This window comes from Hibiscus syriacus, unplaced genomic scaffold, assembly GCF_006381635.1.
Source record: "Hibiscus syriacus cultivar Baekdansim isolate YM2019G1 unplaced genomic scaffold, ASM638163v2 tig00112000_pilon, whole genome shotgun sequence".
Taxonomy (NCBI): domain Eukaryota; kingdom Viridiplantae; phylum Streptophyta; class Magnoliopsida; order Malvales; family Malvaceae; genus Hibiscus; species Hibiscus syriacus.
Genome location: NW_024063235.1, coordinates 909,302 through 930,357, shown reverse-complemented (window position 1 = coordinate 930,357; position 21,056 = coordinate 909,302). Strand labels below are relative to the sequence as shown.

Here is a 21,056-nt window from a genome sequence, read left to right as displayed (position 1 = left end):
GCAAGCGTCAAACAAGTAGCACTTTTGTCTTATAAATGCATTCTCTTTTGGTGACATGACTTCTATCACTGATATTGGCATAAAAATCTCTAATTAAGGAGATGAGGCTAATACATTGGAGGTAAGAAGCACAAGGCTAACGAAATAAGAAAAAAAGCTCATAATATTGCAAAAGAAAATCAAAAGTCAAATGAGAAATTAGAGGCACCCTCTTCAGGTGGCATGACATCTAGCACTGATATTGGCATAAATATCTCTAAGTTTTACGCTAAGTTTCGTGCACCAAAAGAGGATCTTTTTGTAAAAGAAACTCAAACATTAGAATTGAGTTTAACCCCAACCACCAAATACCTTAGGCTCAAGTTTCGTGCCACCAGATGCTTATATAGGCATAGATCTTGCGTTCTGTAGAAAACAAGGTCCTCAGAGATTTCTGACATGGCAGCACCAGCTTACGTCATCGACGTGGGATGAAAATGGGCCTCGTGTTCTACAATGTGTGAGGTTTATAATTTTTTTCTATAAAAACAATAATCATGTTGGATAGCTTCATAAAAAAACCTTCCGATCCTTACCAAAATATGACAAGATTTTCTATAATAGTTTTCATTCTGGAACTTATTTCTACACTTCATTCTATGACAAGATTAAGAAAGATTAATTATATGATTTGATTTCTGATAACTCCGTAAAAGGCCACATTTTGGGACCTTTTAACTTAAGTTATTGAATGTTTAAAGGCTTATTTAGGACCATGTAGATGCATTTAGAAGCATTTAGTTGCATGTGGTGGATTTCTGTTTGCCGTGGCATTTTATTTTTACAACGGTGCTACTTTATGGGAAAGGTACTTGTATGATGAGGTGCAGGTATTGAGAGTAAGGAAAAGAGGAAACAAAATGTCGTGACATAAGGAGATTGCTGAGCAAAATGAATTTGCCAAGTTCATCCGGCATTTCGAAAGTACTTGAAGTGAGGGAAGATATTTTTGAAGCCAGCTGTATCCAGTTGTCCGACTCTGCCCGAGAAATCCACCTCGAAGATTCGCCTGGAGGGATCAGCGCTGCAACCGTCGGTTCTGCTGATGATGCCACCTAACCCTGTAGGTCCTGGCTGTCATTGGACGTCTGCCATGGGATTATGCCGGTCACTCAGCCATCTACATAGACTGTATCATCACCTGTCTTTCCCGACTCCCAAGTAAAGTTAACCATGGTTTGGGAAAGTTAACTCTTAGTTCAAGGGTTAATTTGCCCCTATAAATAGAGGATGAAGCCACATTGTTAGAGACTTTAGTTCCACCTAGATTTAAGCTTAAAAAGTTAGAGGGAGAAGGTCTCATCTCTCTCATTCAATCCGTCTTGCCGTGGAATTTCTCCTTGACTAGCAGAAGGGAGTGGCGTTCTAAGCGTTCGAGATGACCCAGTCAGTTGGGAGCAGTTCTTGGTGGCCGAGAGGAGCATTGGGCAGTGTATGTCGAAGGCTTTCTCTCATTCCCTTAGTTCTTTGCTTTCATATTTTGTTGTTGGGTTGTAAGGAACGAATGAAACTTGTCTTGAACTTGTTTATTTCGAACCCCACCATGAACTAATCATTTTTTGTGGGAGTTCGCTTGGATGTCTAAGTTTTATTTTCAAAGAATGGTTGCTTTATTATGCTTTAATCTTTTTTGTTTATGAAACTTAATGCTTTGAGGTTGTAGGAGCTATAAGAGTAGCATTTTCTTAGAAGGTGTTTAGGGTTCGAGAGAATGCCTAGGCAAAATATCTTTAGTCTTCGAGAGAAGCTAGGGAGGAACTACATAAACAAAGGGGTTCTAGAAAGTAACTAGGCCTAATCCATCTTAGAGATAAGAATATGATTTCTTTCGACTAAAAGGAGTAGAGCATAACTGATAGGTTAGATGTTAATGCTGTCGCAAAAAGGTATTGTTGAGACATATCCTATTATCTGAACCAATAGGATCACTGCAGGAGTTTACGCCAATCGGATTTGCCAGGGCATCTTTAATCTGTCGAGTAAGTCCCTTACTAGAGATAACTTAGGGAACTTTAGTAGACTCTGTAGGGCAGGTTAAACATAGAGGAAGTACCATTTAGAGAAATAGATTTAGGTTTTCCTAGTGACTCCCATCGCTCATTCCCGTTGCTGCTTGTCGTGTGAGAAAGCTAAAGTCCTATAAATTAAATCCAGTATTTACATTTTATTTTGCCTTGACATTTTTATTTGTTTGCATTAAACACAATCTATTTTGCCACGACATATACATTCACTACCATACCACCATTCCATTTCCACAACATCCATATCATTTTGCCACTGCATTATCATTTGTACATACTGTCACTAACTTTACTTAGGTGACAAAGTAAAGTGCATTAACAAACCTATTTGATTTCCCCAATTCCCTGTGGAGACGATTCTCTACTTATCACTTTATTACTTGTTCGATTGTGTATACTTGGACATATATCCGCACCCATATTTAGTACTCACAAAAAGCGGACAATTTCAACGGAGCATAGAAAATCTACAACACAATAAATGACTTTGTTGCAGCAAAAATACCTGTTCGTGAGCTCGGTCCTAAAGCGCATTACATTCTCACCTTGTCAATTGTAAGCGACATTCGCAAGATGTTTAGAGGTTACACACGTGTCAGAGGTATAAACATCGAGTTGGTAATATTTTATGAAGAAGCATCTTCATCAGCAAATGCAGAAGCAACTCGATTGTCATAAGACAGAGAGGATGAAGAGGCAATTATGCTATGTTACGACCGTAAAAGATAGAAGAAAGAGCAAATAGTAGGAACTTAACTTAACATCAAACATTTCTACAGACTACGAAGATACGGAAACAAACTCATCTTCTATTCATTTCAACTTAGTTTAATGTAGCTTCATGTAATTTTTATTATGTTTACGCATTAGTATTGAAATATTAATATTGTGTTGTTAAATAAATATCCATAAAATATGATGAGTCAACGTATTTATACATCAAACCAAACAAGAAATTATCATATTCTTGAACTATATTCGATTTTAAGATTATATTCGATTTGATCAGTATTGAAATATTAATAATGTGCTATTATAAATATTTTAAAATATGACTGGTCAAAGTATTTACACATCGAACCAAACAAACAATTATCATAATGTTGAACTATTTTTTATTTTAAGATTATACTCGATTAAGTCAGTGTTGAAATAAAAATTATTTTTAAGATAAAAATATAATAACATATCTGAGGGACCTCACGTTCTACAGAAAGTGGGGTCTTTAGAGATTTCTAACATGATGTAGCAATAGTAAGGGGTTTCGAAACCATCAAGGGGGTTTTTAAAGCTATAACTCTAGTTTGGCTATTACCTTAGAGGGTTCGAAACCACTTATGGGGGTTTCAAAACCGTAAGTGAATTTTTTGCTACTGTATTAGTGGTTTTGAAACCACCTGAGGGGGTTTCAAAACCATAAGTGAAGTTTTTGCTACTGCCTTATTGGTTTTGAAACCACCTAAGGGGGTTTCGAAACCATAAGCTAAGTTTTGACTATTATTGTATCTTTTGTATTTCATTGGTTTGATTAACTCAACATATTTCTTCATGGGTTCGATAAACTAAAATCTATTTTCATTAATATTTTAAAATTACATATATTTCATTAATACATAAAAAATTTAATGATGCCTATGTCTACTAGAACTGTACGGTTCCTTCGAACCAATCTCGCTTTCTTTTATTCTCTTTTTTCATCATTATCATCATCATTATATCTGCATCAAATACCACCACTGGCACTAGGATCGAGACTAATGTAGAATAGGCTACGTGATAGTGTCTGCTCAATAATACGACATCTAACGTCTGCTGCCAATGGTAGAAATTGATTTAATTGTGGAATTGATGCTGACGAAAATGAAGGATAATATGCATGTACATGTACATGAAGTCTGGACATGCATGCAACATCGTATAGGGATAAAACACATCAGTGAGTAAACCTTCCAACATATGCCTCATATGTTGCAATGATTGAGTCCTCATATGGTAAAATAGTGAATAGGTCGAGTGGGTGAATACATGTGATGATACCGATATCTCTGGCTCAGTTGCTACTTGTGTAAGTGCATGTGTTGTTTCCGATGACGAAGTTGCATGTGTTCTTCTTTGACTTGATTCCCCTCTACTACCACGTTACATCGATGGATGTTACGTCGATAGATGATTTAGGGAAGGCACATATATTTCTTGTTCTCACTCCTCTTCGATTATTATATGTGGCGTCTCATTTTCTTCTTACCACTGCATGTAATAAGATGTCATATTGTTGTCGAAGATGGGTTCACAAATTGGTTGCCTATCAAATCTTCTAGTCCACTCGATCATTCACATTGCATGATGATATGTACAATTGATGTTCGTCTTCCCTTGTCGAGTTAAATGATGTAGATCGTCCAAATTTATGGGTTCCGATGGAATCCCTTGGAAAACGTCAAATTGTCGTAGCACAGATTCGGTAAGATGCCACTCGACTATTTTGTAATGTATTAGCGAGACCGTCAATATCCAAAGGTTAAAACTCTAAAATATTTCAGGTGGAATACATCCTCGTACATCATGATCACCGTACGCCGTCTATAGGAACTATACAAATTTTTTATAAACTAAGTTAGATAAACTCGATTTAAAAAATAAATGATTTTTATATTAAAAAAATTAAATCGATTAAAAGTATTACATCATCTCTCCTCTTATCAATCAAAAGTCTAAAATCTCTCAGAGTTGTTGGAAGGTGGACATGAGATAGTCAAAAACTTGATTGCAGGTAAATGTGTGTGTTGTGGCACACAAATCTATGCAAGTATACACAATCGATGCAAGTAATTTAGTAGCGAGTGAGTATCATCTCCATAGGGATTGAAGGTCTTTTAAAATATTTCTACAGCTATGAATATGTGTCACTATCGAATCCTAAATTTCTAAGTCTAAAGATATAAACAAATGAGAAATATTCTACGACATATGGTACGAACAGATGGAAAAAGTTTATTGAGACAAGAAATGTGTGAAGTGAGCATATAATTTTTTTTGTGACAAGAAAAATATGCAAGAGAAAACAAATAAAAATTTCTAAGGAAAAAAGTAATTGCAAGAGTAAGTAAATAAAAGTTTCTAAGGTTAAAAATTTCTAAATGTTGGAAATAGATTGGCAGCCTCACACAATCAAGCTTCTAACGTAGTAATTGGTTGGATTTGCTATAACGTGAAATTATTCTATGCCTAGGATGATCTAAGTACACTATGTCTATGTTGCTCGATGAGATTTACTAAAAGTGTTTCTAGGCTATCTCTAGTAAGCAACATGATAAAACTATTGCCATGACAATATCTCTCAGCGTAAACTGTGACCCTAGCCTATCGATTGAGTACTATCTCTTTTAGTCTATTGAAACCCTCTCCTTATCTCTAAGGAAGATTAGAAGCTCACCATCCTAGATTAGTTCATTTGTTCACGTAGATCAAACCTAACTCTCTCACTATTAGGTATCAATACTTAGAAAATGACTATATCTCGAAAGCTCTTACAATGACTAAGCATGTTAGGCTATCGCTAATGGCAATCTCTCAAAAGCTTATACATTCCCATGGCATAAAGTTAAAATAATGAACAAAACAACATTAAACATAAACATACTAAAAACCATATATTAACATGAAATAAAATATCAATCATAGCAAATTCAACACAAAATAGATTAGTTCATGGTGTGGCTAAGTTCAAACAAGATAATCCCTAAAAACAACCCTACCAAAGATAAGAAAATAGAAAGCAAAGGAGAAGGAAACTCCTAAAACATGGTTACTGCCTTGACGCCTAGACTACCACCATGACTGCTCTAGTGGGCTAGCCTCTTTTGAGGGCCTAGCCGCTACCCCGACGAAGCTCGGCTATAGAGGTTACCACTAAAAAAGAAGAAGGAACAAGATAAATAAAATGGTGTTGTTGCCTCCAAACATTCAAAATATGGAAATTGTTGGGATCCCTAAAAATGTGGGCATCATTTTATATTTATACTGTGGAATTTCTAGGATTTTGTGACCTTGAAATTCCTCATTTACCCTTGATTTCATGCCCTGTGACAACAAGGCAACTGTTTGTGGTCCTAAATTAGCAGAATGCATAGGGGTTCACGTGAGGCTCATTGGACAGCTGGTCGTGTGGCGTCAACTAATTTGTTTTGTATTGCGACCAGAATTTCAAGAAAAACTTACCGCAGCAAAAATTGTTCCTCATGGTCATCGTATTCAATTTATTTGGTCTTCATACAAAATTTACCATGGAAAATAATTTCCTCCTCGATAATTTCTATCACCTTCATCATCACAACTAACACACAACCCTTATCATCAGCATCATCATTTTTATAAAGTAAAACTAGTCGAGGCAAAACTTTTCCACCACATTGAATAAATGTCCTAAATGCAACTATATGCAAATAAAATGTTATGACAATGACTTTAGATAATCAATAACTTAAGTAAAAAGATCCAAAATGTATTCTTTTTATGGAGTTATCACACCCCAAACTTAAGCTATTGCTTGTCCTCAAGCAATGGATAATGATCAACAGAAAAATAAAATGCTATGTCAAAGTTTAAATCAGGACAGTCGAGTGGTCTAAGATTTCAGCCCTTAGCAAAAAGTTTGGCTTCAACATGCTAGACTAATTGAGAAGTCCAGTACCTTTCCCTATGCCAAGATCCTTTGCAAGTGTGCGTGTGCATGATTGTATCTAGTCTAAGCTTAACAAAATTATAAAGTTTATAAGTAAATTCTTTTGTTTTGCCAATGCATAAAATTAGTCATTAAGCACAAAATTAGTCCTATTTATTTAAAAGTTAAACTTTTAAACTTTTAAATTTTTTAGCTATGCACAAGGGGAGTCAGCCTATCACAACTACCATCCCCAACTGTAGATAGATGTAAGCATACCTTCCATCCCTGATCTGGTCAGGCAGAGTCATCCTGTGACTACTTTCATATACTCATGTGTTAAGGCTTCCATTTATTCAAGGGTTTCCAGACAATGTTGTCACACAGAGGAGTGTCCCTCTGTAGTTATACCGAGGCATTTATTTGTAATTCAACACAATTCAAAATATTGAGGAGTTTAACTTACCCTTTTAAACATTGATATAGCAGTTTAGTTCATTTCCAGAATTTTATGCCAAGGCATGCAAAAGGTATTTCATAAAAATTTTCTAAGTTCCTTAAGCATAGAAAACATACAATCGTGTTCAAAGAGTCATAAAGAATCAATTCCTAGGATTGATTCTATCTTCCTCAACAGTCATGTACATTAATTTCTAGCCATGGCAAAATTTTTTTTTCATCATCGGGCATCATTAACTCATTCCAAATATCTAGCCTAATCCTAACTAATGTCATAACAAGAAAAATTATACTAAACATTACCAATGCAAATGGCTAAGTACGAACAATACCTCCCCCGAACTTGAGGGATGCATTGTTCTCAATGCATGGAAACTAAACTAAAGATGAAATGCAATGCAAGGTGCCTTGAGTAACATATACTTTGATGGTGGTGGGTTTATTTTGCGCAGATTCCTCAGGTGGAGAAGTCCAAACGTGAGTGGTTATCCTCTTCAGGCGGTGCTTGGTCAGAGGTGTTGTAATTCGCCGTGACATTTATGTATATGGGTGGACATCATCAACAATGTCATCGTTTATGCCAACACCAATTGAGTCTTCTTTCTAATTGGGTGCAACATCCATAGGGGCTTTACCCTTGTCCACATGCTTGGGAGTCTGGTTTTATAAAAAAATAATATTAAAAGTAAATAAAGAAATAGAGCAAAGAAAAACAAACACACAAATAAACAAAAAAATAATTTTCCATAAAAAAATTAAAGAGCGTTGAAGGAATGCAAACTCCAAACATCCTAAATTGATATGGCAATTTTTTCTAGTTCAATCGGAGCACCAGTATAGACCAAAATGCCACACACATATAACAGTTCCACTTTCAAAATATTTTACCCTGGTATTTCGTGTCTTGCACATCTGAATTGTAGGACCTTTGCAGTAGTCCTCTATCTTTTAAAGTACCCTCCACATGAAGCTGAATGGCAATGGAACAATATATTTTTTCACTCATCTTTGCTGATGCAACTTTTAATCGTTTGGGCAACAATTTTTTTTGAAGAAGTAAGGGTCATCCCAATGACAATAGCCCACATCGTGTATGACCTTGTTATATCTCTGGCTATTCAAATAAGGAAGCAAAATACCACTAACGAGAAAATTGACAATGTTAGTATACCACAAAAATGCCACGGTAAATAATAATTTCTCATTAGGGAATTTTTTGTTAATATCCATTTCATTCCTTAATTCTTTCATAACTTCTAGCCTAGATAGATATATAACTACTTAGGGTTTATGATGAGTAAATTCAATGAAATTCAAAGGTTCAAATTTCATACCTGGTCTAGCTTTAAGTAAGTTAGACTGACTCATCTATTTTGGAATAACCTCGAGTTCCTCTTCGTATTCTTTATTGAGCTTTAAGTTATCATCAGTGCATAAAAATTTGTCACGAAAAAATTCTACAACTTCATCTTCCATCATAGATTCCACATCTTGAAGCAATTGACTCTCCCTAGAATCATCAACATATTTGAGAGTGATGAAGACATTAGAAGTTACCCTTTACTCATTCACTCATGTTGGTGGGGTTTATCTTTTGCCATGGAAAATTTTTTCTTGTCTTCATTAGTTGCATTCTTAAAACCTTCATCCTTTATCTCCATGGAATGTGAGTCTTCTTGTATCTCCATATCTTCGTGCACAATCTTATGGCTAGGTTCTTCGAGCGACTCCCCCAAACTTATCTTATTTATAAATCTGGGTACTACTCCTTAAGGTGAATGCACTACAATGATTATTACCCTAAGCCTTAGTGACTTTAGTATCACTAGGTAGACTTTCCTGTGGGTGTGCAAGTACTGTCATGACAATTTTTCCACTTGGATTTCCAAGGCTCGCAAAGATGAACTATGACTTTGTAAGTATACCCCTTGCCTCTTAATAGATGTGGCATGATCTTGCAATAAAGCCTTGGTAGTTACCATGAAGTCTTGGAGAGTAGGTTCCAAAGAGTTGGTGTTCGTTGAAAATGCTACCCCCATAGGAAAATTTTGCCACGACAAGTTTTGTTGAAAACCTGGGGGTTCAGTCATACTATACTGCAAAATTGAGTTGCTGGCATTGTTGGCTCCTTGATTCTTCGAAGAAAATTTTGGATATTGAGGTCATCCTAGATTGTAAGTATTCAAATAGGGGTTGTTATTGCCTCGATTAAATTTCTTTGCGTAGTTGGTTAAATCGTGGTTGTTAGGGCATTCACTCTCATGATGATTGTCACGACACAAAAAACATGCAGAACTGGCCACATTCACTTCCTGCACTTCACTAGGGCACTATAGATTTTTCAACATATTTATTATGGCATATAATTGTGCTGACACAGAATTCTTGGCATCCAACTCAAAAGTCCCTTGGGTTCTCCTCCCAGCCCCTAGTCTTGTGGATGAAAATTGATAATCATTGATTGTTATCCTTTCAAGGATATCAAATGCTTCTTTATGTGACTTATTCAGCAGATTACCATTTGTCGTAGCATCTAGAATCATCCTTGTTGGAGCATTCACACCATGGTAGAGCATAACAGCTTGCGTCCAATCGTGGAATCCATGGTTGGATCACTTGTGTAGAAGTCCCTTGTATCTATCCCAACACTCAAACATAGACTCGTCATCAGCTTGAAGAAAAGAAAAAATGTCATTCCTAATATGGTTGTTCAGATTGGGAGGATTATGCAGTAATAAAAATTTCTTGCACAAGTTTGCCCAGGATTTTATCGAGCCGGAAGGTATTCCATTAAGCCATTCCACGGCTTGATATTTCAAAGAATATAGAAATAACTTCAATTTCATCATATCTTCATGCCCACCTTGTTGTCGAAAGGAGCTACACACCTCAAAAAATGCTCAAATATGTTGCCTTGTATCCTCATGAGGCGCACCACCAAATTGCCCAATAGAGTTCAACATGTAAAACATCACCAATTTGAATTTGAAGTGAGTTGTCTGAATCTTGGGAGCTACAATAGTAGGTTTTAGGTCGTCCAAGATGGGATCTAAGTGCTCTCTAATAGTTCATGGTCTTGCAACATTCCTTGTATTTTTATTTTCCATGGAATTTAATTCTTAAGGTTCCTCCACTTCATTTTGAACTTCATATATAATTCTTTGAGTTATTTGAACACCTCTTTCTTGACATAAGAGTTGCTCGATCTCAGTTTCAAAATGATATAATGGTTCCTTGGGTGTTTTACAGGTCAAGCAACAACACAACACTTGAAAAGGGTAAACAAAAACAGTAAATAAAACTATACAAAAAATAAAGAAATAAAATAATGTTATAACAAAACTTTTAAAAACACTAATTGCCAATCCCCGTCAACGACGCCAAAAACTTGATCACGTTTAAATGTGTGTGTTGTGGCATGCAAATATGTACAAGTATACACAATTGATGCAAGTAATATAGTAGTGAGTAAGTATAGTCTCCATAGGAACTGAAGGACTTTTAAAAGATTATTATAGCTAGGAATAGGTGTCACTATCTAATCCTAAATCTCTAAGTCTAAAGTTATAAACAAATGAGAAATGTGCTACGGTAGATGGTATGAACAGATGGAAAACGTTTGCTGAGGAAAGAAATATGTGAAGTGAAGTGAGCAAATAATTTTTTTTTTGTGGCAAGAAAAATATGCAAGAGTAAACAAATAAAAATTGCTAATAACAAACTTAATTGCAAGAGTAGGTAAATAAAAGTTACTAAGGAAAAAAATTTATGAACGTTGGAAATAGACTAGCAACCTCACACAATCAAGCTTCTAGAGAAGTAATTAGTTGGATTTGCTACGACGAAAAATTATTCTATCCCTAGGATGATCTAAGCACACTATGTCTATGTTACCCAACAAGATTTACTAGAAGTGTTCATAGGCTATCTCTAGTAAGGAACATGATAAAACTATTGTCACGAAAATACCTCTCAGCGTAAACTGTGACCCTAGCCTATCGATTGAGTACTATCCTTGTAGTCAATTAAAACCCTCTCCTTATCTCTAAGGCAGATTAGAACCTCACCATCCTAGATTAGTTCCTTTGTTCACATAGATCTAACTTAACTCTCTCGATATTAGGTATCAACACTTAGAAAATGACTATCTCTGAAAAGCTCTTATAATAACTAAGCATGTTAGGCTATGACAAATGGAAATCTCTCAAAAGCTCTTTCATTGCCAAAACATAAAGTTAAAACAGTGAACAAAACAATATTAAACATAAACATATTAAAAATCATCCTTTAACATGAAATAAAATATCAATCATAACAAATCCAACACCAAATAGATTAGTTCATTGTGTGGCTAAGTTCTAACAAGATAATCCTTAAAAACAAGCCCAACAAAGATAAGAAAATGCAAAGCAAATGATAATGAAACTCCCAAAACGGGGCTTCTTCCTTGATATCTAAATTACCACTATGACTACTCCAGTGGGCTAGCCTCTCTCGAGGGCCTAGTCGCTACCCTAACAGAGCTCACCTGTGGAGGTTACCACCAAAAAGGAAAAATGAACAAGATAAATAAAATGGTGTTGCTGCCTCCAAAAGCTCAAAATATGGAAATTGTAGGGATCCCTAAAAACATGGGCATCATTTTCTATTTATAGTTGGGAATTTCTAGGGTTTTGTTCCTTTGAAATTCCCTCATTTACCCTTGATTTTATGCCCAATATGTGACAACAAGGCAACTGGCTGTGGTCCTAAATTAGAAGTAGGGGTAGGGGTTCACGTGAGGCTCATTGGACAGCTAGTCTTGCGACGTCAGCTAATTTGCATTGTACTGTGTCTAGAATTTCAAGAAAAACTTGCCACGACAAAAATTGTTCATCACGGTCTTCATCTTCAGTTCCTTTGGCCCTCGCACAAAATTGTCATGGAAAATAATTTCCTCCTCAATCATTTCCTATCACATGCTTCATCACAACCAACACACAACCCTTCTCATCAGCCACCTCAGTTTTATAAAGAAAATCTAGCCGAGGAAAAACATTTTCATCACATGCAATAAATGTCCTAAATGCAACTATATGCAACTAAAATGTTATGACAATGGCTTTTAGCTAATCAATAACTTAAGTAAAAATACCCAAAATGTAGTATTTTTCGGAGTTATTAGTGGACAACACAACCTGTCATTTATACAACAAAATATTACTATTATCATATTATAAAAAGAACGTATAATATAAACTTACTTTTTTTTACCTCTGAAGTAGTGGAAATTAGAATTAGGTTAATTCTTTAGGAATTGAATGTAAAAATGACATTCGAAAACAAGCTCACGACTGTTGCAACAACAGACGCCCCCCAATGACATGTTTCTCTAGGTTGACGGTTTTACATAACTCTCGGAAGAGAAATGCCAAGGCCGCCAATCTTTCACTCGTATTTTTGGATTATTGAAAATTACATAAATGAGGCAACAACATCAAATTTACTTTATTGCGGGATTTACCCAGCATCAAGATCACTCAATAACTCGTAAAATATGGGCAAGAGCAAACCGCTTCAAAAACAATAATTAACGATAAAACTTTACAATATGATAAAATAAAATAAAATATTCAAAATTATAAATAAAAAATAATCAAAAATAAAAATTATATTGACCTGTTTAATTTTTGCATGAGCATTTGGGGGTAGTTTTATAAAATTTCGATCCAAAAAATTGATCTTTATTTTACCACCATCCAAAGAGTTTGGAGGAATTTTGAGCAGTTCCTCATACAAGTTGTACCAATTTGCTTCGACAACGTCAATTATATTCATTCTGTCAACCAGAAGACCAAGATGAAAAGCAACATCTTGTAGGGTAATAGTAGCCTCCCCACATAGAAGATGAAACGTGTGTCTCCAATATCCACCTTTCTAGCAAGGCATTTATCAATTAAGGGTGCAACTTGGTACCATCAACTATAGTGTTGATGTGGTCAAAACTGACAACATGTAAATATGGAACAATATCCTCATAAGGTGGTGTAGTGATACAGTTGAGATAACAATACAACGAACATTCATATCCCTTCAAATTAAAATTTAAAAATAATAAATAGCTAATTAATTAATAATTAGTAGAAATTAATTCACTAAATAAAAAATAAGATTCCACCTCAGGATTTGTCCGCCAAAAGTCAAAAACATGTCTATGATCCAATCTTAGTAATCCCGCCATAATATCGTGAATATTCAAACTTTCGAACTAAGAAAATATAGTAGACAAGTAGGAAAGAGAAAGGATTGAGAGAGATGTGAGAGAAAAATAATAAGGAATGAGTCTTTATTTATAGGAGTCCTCGTACCCTTTTCAAAGCGAGGAATCAATAGACCTCGTGCTCTGTAGAACGTGAGGTCCGCTGAAAATATGCGACTTTAAAACGAATCAATTTCAATGTGTCAGAAAGGACCTCCCTATTTGCATAACGCGAGGTCCCACAATTTTTAAATTTAATTTTTTTAGAATATATATGTTTTGGGTTTTATTTATTCAATTAAAATCTAATAATTAGGATTTAAAAAAATCATTTTTTTAATTTTCAATTTTCAATTTATTAATTTTATTTAAAATTTAAGATCTCGCTATATGCAGAACATGAGGTCATTTGAACAAACGTGACTCTTCAATCTCGTGATAAATTCTTGAGCCTATTCAATTTCTTGGGGATCTCGCTATGTGCAGAATGTGAGGTCCTTTATCTTAATATTAAATTGGGTTATTAGAAAAGTACTTCTATGTCAGATGGATCTCGCACCCTACAGATTTGAGATCCTTAAAAACATTTTGTAGAACACACGATATTTCTGTGTGGGCTAGTTGGAGTCATTTTTCCAAATAAACCTGAATGGGTCATTTTCCTAATAAATTAATAAAAGAAGATGTTTTACATTTAAAATTCCCACTTATCCCTTCTTCAACCACAATGAATCAATATAACCGCCACTACAATGCCGTGAATATCACATCAACATCATAACATCAATGTTTAATTCCATTGATTAAATGGTCACATTGATTTTTCCCCTCAATTTAACGACTACATGGGGGAAAATCATGAATCACATTAATTTCTTTTGATAAAAAATTGAGAACCTCATATACCACTAACGTTAAAAAACTAAAATTGAGATATTAAGAATTTAATGATTCAATTCATTTGTGCTATATGAAATTTTGATTCAGGTGTTGATATTAGTGATAAATTAACAACTTTCATCTTTAAAATATCACCTAAAAAAGTTGAAAGACGATAAATTATTGGGGAAGGCTAGATAGGAACAACTCGTGGGAGTGAGGCTGTTGATGGAGAACAAACAACTGAAAAAATAAAAAAGAGAAAGGAAGCTCATTTTTTAAAATATTACCAAAAAGTTCAGCTCTTCAGGGACAAAGTTCGTTAGATGATGTGAAATTTACGTTATTAGGACAGACAATAATAAGATTGTTCATCCAACTTCCATATATTTTCATTTTGACCACAACCCCAATTTAAGTACGCCTAATTTGCAAATTATTTTATTTATAAAAAAATTAAGTTATCGCCATCCATTTGCATTGAAGCAAATCTTGCAAAGATCCATGCTATGATTGCTAGTTTAAAGTTTATTCAAGAGAACTATTGGCGTTAAGTTGTGTTTAAGACTGATTCGACAATAGTGATTAATAAATTTTCAAGGGATGTGGTACATTTGTTCATTTAGGATTTCATCTGGATGAAGCTCAGTTCATTTTGCAGACCAATGTATCTTTCAAAGTTGTTTTTGTCCCGCGTATTTGTAATAAGGTGATCTATGTGTTAGTCGCTTGGGCACTTAGATAAGAGAATACCCTATTTATTTATTCGATTTGTCCCGAGATTATTATCTTGTTGTAACTCATAACATTTATCCTGATTAATATATTATGTGAGTACTCTTTTCCCCTTGTAGGTTTTCCCCTTGTAGGTCCTAGAAGGAATTTTTAATGAGGCCCTTTTCCTACAAAAAAAAATTAAAAAAAAACTTTTCTAGGGTAAAATACATAAATAGTCTCTTATTATAGGATATTATTTTGTTGAGTCCTCAACTATTAAAAAATAGTCCATCGACTATAAGGTGTTTTGTTAAGTATCCCAACTAATAAAAGTAACTAAATGATCATTTGACTATTCATTTTCTTTAAACTTGTCCTTTTTCATTAAAAAAATTAACTGTCGTCAAATCAATGGTTGAAAGAAAAGATGATGCCAATAAACATCATTTAAATATAATTTTATCATATCTCAATCAACAAGTTAACTTCCAACTTAGATGACCATAATTTTTTAACGAAAAAAGACAAAATTTGAAACATATGAATAGTCATATGACATTTTGTAACTTTTGATAGTCAAGGAACTCAACAAAAATGTCTTATAATCGGTGAACTATTTTGTAACTTTTATTATCGGGAAATTTAACAAAACAACACCTTATATCGGGGACATTGTGTACTTTACTCCCTTTAACTATTTTGTGTCCAAATATATGAAAAAACTTCAAAAATAATGTAGATGGATCGAATACATTCTAACATATATTCAGCATCCATTTTGAATCAAGGTAAAATAGATTTTAGAAATTTAGAATCCACGAATGTATCGGTGGTCTGAAATATGAAATCCAAACAACTTCTTTTAAAGTTTGAATACTGTGTAGAAAGTAAAATCCACAACAACAAAATGATAGCAACTAGCCTAGACAATCCGCTCCAACTCCCTAGCATAGCTAAGAGTTTCTTGTCTTTGAGTTTGAAAGAAGCGGTCGCTACATAGCTAAGAGTTAGGTTAATCAGTTGTAGGGATGGGATCTCCTTACACAGCGTAGATTCTTTCGCCGGAAAAATACCGATCCATTCTTCACCTCCCACTCAGGATGCTCCTGCAATCAAGGTGTACATGTACAAATAAGCTTTGCTTTCCAAAGCATTTCGGGGAAAAAAAGGGGGGGGGGGGGACTCATTTTTAATGGATATTATGGATGTTCCTTCATCGCTTACCACTTTGACATATTCTAAAAGCTCTTGATCAGATGAGAAAAGTAACATTTGGCGGGCATCATTAATTGAAAGATTGTCGTATGCCTTCTCACTGCATCCAGTTATTTCATATCTGAAAATGAAAAGTTATGAATAAACTAATGACATCGAGCAATAAGCAAGAATGTGACATAGAGCAGATTACCTACACATGGAAGTTCCAGCAGTACGAAACTCTCAGATGGTGAAAACATGCGGTACTATTAGCACTGATGCCGTGAAGCCATTGAATGAGCTTTAGAATTGAAATAGGTGCAAATACAACCATCGTTTAAAAGACAATTTGCTGTGTTTTTAATATTGTCATCCCCCGAATTATCATCATACATGAAGACAACTGCTTACCTCACTGTTTTTGCCAAGAGATCCATGAAGTAAACATAAGTATCATGAGGAGCAGTCTGTCTAGCAGTCAAGACACGATTGTAAGCCCCTTCCATAAATGATTGCTCCAGCTCCACAGCATGCCTGTGCAAGGATTCTCCAAAGCAGTGGCGGAAAGCAGTTCCAGTTCGGTATGGAACTCAGCAATTCTGTTCTGGACAAGAAGCCTCAAGAGATTAAGACCTACAACCAGGTACTCTTGCTGGGATGGCCGAAGACGGCTACTGCTCCAAGAGAGAAGTAAAACAATTACAATCATTTTCCTAAAATAAATAATAGAGGCTTCTACAGAAGCAAGGAGCAGGAGTTTCCATATATTAAAGTCAAGGGTTAAAGAAATCCAATATTAGATCCAAAATCTGTCCATATTTTATTAACGGTTACGCAGAGCTTCATAGAATGTGACAGCAGCAATGTTAAGGTGACAGACATAATTCCCAAACTACAGAGAAAAACCCTTGAGCATAACCCTGAAAGACAAGCAACTAACCCAACATCTGTATAATGGGGCTTCAACTGGAAAAAGTCCCTCTCAAAGGCGTCTTCATCCTCAATCTTAACACTGAGGACAATTGCATGTTCATAAATTTCCCCTGAAATTGTCAGTGAAAGAAAAAGGATGATTCGTAATCTTCAGACAAGCAGAGACTCAAATTCTGATTCATATCCAAATGGGTTAAAAAAAATCTTCATCTAAAAGCCACATGCACTCAAATTTTAACTGTTTCTCTAGTTCTTTTTCTTGAAGTACCCATGTTGAGACATAGGAATGGTGATATAACCCTCAAATAACTCTCCAAACGCATGACAAAATTAAAAAAAAGTAGAATATGCCCACATCAAACACAAATATGTATTCAAAACTTACTAGAATAAGTTCTCCAACGGCCTTTTTAAGAAAGAAAATTTACATTTAGTCATTACGAAATGAAGCTTCACTAGTAAGTTACAATTCGTATAGTGTCGGGGTCTTTTCCGTGTGGCATCCATATGTGAAAGCCAGTGCTTGATGGACAAAAAAAAGAAAAAAAGAGTTAAAGTCGTAAGAATTACTTGCTAACAGCAATTCATTAACCGCATTAGCTGTATTTTGAAACAGTGAAGGAAGGCTCCTGAACTTTGTGAGCAACACCAGTCAATAATAAACCCAAATTACTTGAGCAGCGTTTCAATATAAAAACCATTCGAGAACTAATGAAAAAAATACTACCTAGCAAAAAAGAGTGTTTTCTTTTTCCCATTCCTCTTGTTCTAATCCATTGATTTCAACATCAATTTCCAAGCCCAAAGACAGATAATTCATAACCAAAACATCCAACGCAAAACCCCTGCATTCCTAAACCCTAAAAAAGCAACCCTCCAAAGAAAATGAAGTATGAATATATTTATGTTTTTATATTGAAGTTTCAAGAATATAAAAAGGGTCACCATCATTATCTTTTTGTAACAAATAGATCACTCAACTGTTAATAGTCATTATTGCAGTCACATAAATCTGATATGGCACATTTGGGTGGTTGAGTTGACACTGTTTGAATACGTTGATACCTTTTGACCAGCCGCTTTAACTCCTATTGTAGAAACTAATATGATTATCTATACTAGAAAACACCTAATTTTAAAGTAATATTTACAAAAGAAAAGAAACATCACTTAAATCATGGCTATGGAGATGGTTGGAGGAGGAAATGAGCAATGGAGATGAAGAAACGAGGGAGTAAAAGGAACTGGAGAAGGTTGTGGTGACATACAACTACCCACTTTTTTGCCTAAACCATTACTAAATGAAATATATACTTTAAAAAGATTTATGTTTTTGTAAAAGTGTGAGGTAAAGTGCTTGGTCAAAGGGTGTCAGTATGGTCAAATAATTTCAATTCAGTCGTCCAAAATATTAAACTTCTGTGACTACGTTAATGGTTGTTAACTATTAAGTAAGTAATCGATAAATCGATTGGTTACAACATGATAATATTAATAACTATGTCGTTACTTAAACTTTAGTGCTGAAAATATAATTTTACTCATATCTCGTGACCATTTATATAATATATTATTTTCTTTATTTTATTTATCGATCATATTGGGTCAGGATTGAGGGTTCGACAACTTAAGGGGACACCGACAAGGACAATTTGAGGACTTCTTACTTTAGAACCAAACTCAACATATAGTAAACTTAGAACCCAGATAGAGCCTTACCCAGATCGTAAGAATCCTGTAAGGATAGTACACAATGAAAACCCTTTTTGAGCCTTTTATTTTTTGTAATGTAATTTTGATTCCCAAATAAATGTATGCGAGCTAGAGATCATGTGGTTAGGTTTATTTTTTCGAATAAGCATGTGAACTAAATGCCATGAGATTAGGATTTTTATAAACAAAGCATGAAGGTAGAAATCCTTTTTGGGTAAGATCTACTAAAGCATGATTGGGACATGTGGGGTAGGTTTTATCGATAAATTGTATTATGACTGATTAATTCATTTATGATTACTGACTAATTTTCTCTTGTCCTTTTGTTTTATTTTGTTCTCATTTGCATTGCATTATTCATACCATTGGTGTTGATCTGTGACCGATGTCCATATAGAAGGCTAGTAATATGGAACGAAGGATTCAAAAAGAGGTAGAAGACAATGTAGACGTTCTAAGATGGCCTGAGCAGTCCCAGCTAACGAATGAAGACAATTTACAACTTGGATATGTGTAAGATCTGATTGGATACACTCACATCAATGTTCGTCAAAAGGATCTGAGCGAACTGAAAGAGATTTGGGGAAAATGAGAAACATCTGATAAGCAATTGTTTTACCAACTCTATGTGACATCTCGTATCTCTTAAACATTTAGATTGACCGAAATCTATTTAGGGCTCTGACACAGTTCTGGAACCCCGCCTATAGCTGTTTTACCTTTGGTCGAGTAGACATGACACCTACCATAGAGGAGTACCACGCCTTGATTCGTTGTCCGAGATTCCAAGTAAACAAGATGTACATCAAGCCGTCAAATACTTATTCCTTTAAGAAGAATCTGCTTCTAATGATCGATATGAGTGAAGAGTAGGTCGTAAGAGGCATAAAAAAGAATGAAGATAGCGAGTGCATTACCTAGATTGCTCTGAGAGAAGTGATCGACCATCATCCTGACAGACGAAAGAAAATTAACCTGTTTGCTCTGGTATTTATGGGATAGTCATTTTTTCAAAGGTTCTGGGCAGACATGTGGATCCTATTTTGGCTATCTTGGCATAAACCTTTTGTTCCCTGAACTCTTGCAGACGAGAATGACACTTCATAGGGTACGTACCATTGTTGTTAGTTTGGATCCTCTGTCACTTCAAACACGTTGAGAGGACACTTGGTCGAGTGTTTCTGGAAGGATTTTCACCTTTGAAGGATTTTCTTTCTCGAGATTGGCTTGGGGGTTTCATTGAAGACAAATGGATGGTCATTTTCAAAGATACCCGAGACAGTGATATATTGTGGCACGCTTCGTGGAATGTTTCCTCAGACATACTTTATATGTGTGGAGAAAGAGATTATGTTCTATTGCCAGTCATTTGGGGTTATGTAGGATATGCTATGTTACTGGTTTCTAGACAGTATAGGTCGAGATAATTCATTCCAGCAACTTGGGATTTATCCGAGTCTGAGTTCGTGTTTAGTATAAGTCAAAGGGGTTACCGATACATGAAAGCACACTCGTAGGGTAAATCTCTTTACATTCGACTTAAGACTGTCACAACAGTAAGAGGAGTGGATAAGCAATAGAGTTAATGATAATATCCTGATGGTCAATCCGAAAAAACTCAACCCATGGAAGAACATATAAGAGTGGTACCATCTCCGCTAAAACAACCCAGGCTTGATTTTAAAGTCAAGAGGAAACAGCGGAAAGAGAAGTTACAAATATTGGAGGATGATTCGTACCATACGAGTTTAGAAATCGATATTTAAAAGGGTCTATCCGACTGGATCAACAAAGTTAAGAAATATCTCAGGCTGTAGTTCGATGATCTCTAGTTGTCTTACCAGCGAATGGTCAAAGCTTAGGTGGCCACTAGCTCAAGTAAGTCTCATGCTGACTGGATACATGAAGTGGTAAGTTTAAAAAGGGAAGTTGAGGAGAGCAGTGAAGAGCTTAAACAAAGTAGACATCATGCAAATCTACTTTCAAGATAAATGAGTGCACTAGAGCAACAACTACAAGAGAGACATGCTCGAAACGAGAAATTGAAAGATAAAATCTTAAGTTTAGAGACAACCTTGAGAGTGTATTGGAGTCGAAAAAACAATTCAAAATGTGCAAATATTTGAAGCTTGAAGAAGCGTGTGATTGAACTCAAGGCCATCGTTGGGAATAGGCTCAGTGGAGAGTTAAGCAAAGA

The 21,056-nt window shown here is 35.2% G+C and overlaps 1 pseudogene; it reads right to left on the bottom strand.

Annotated features, from left to right (window-relative positions):
* Positions 1-15,938: 15,938 nt before the first annotated feature.
* On the bottom strand, positions 15,939-17,798 carry LOC120174042 (annotated as a pseudogene).
* Positions 17,799-21,056: the final 3,258 nt, after the last annotated feature.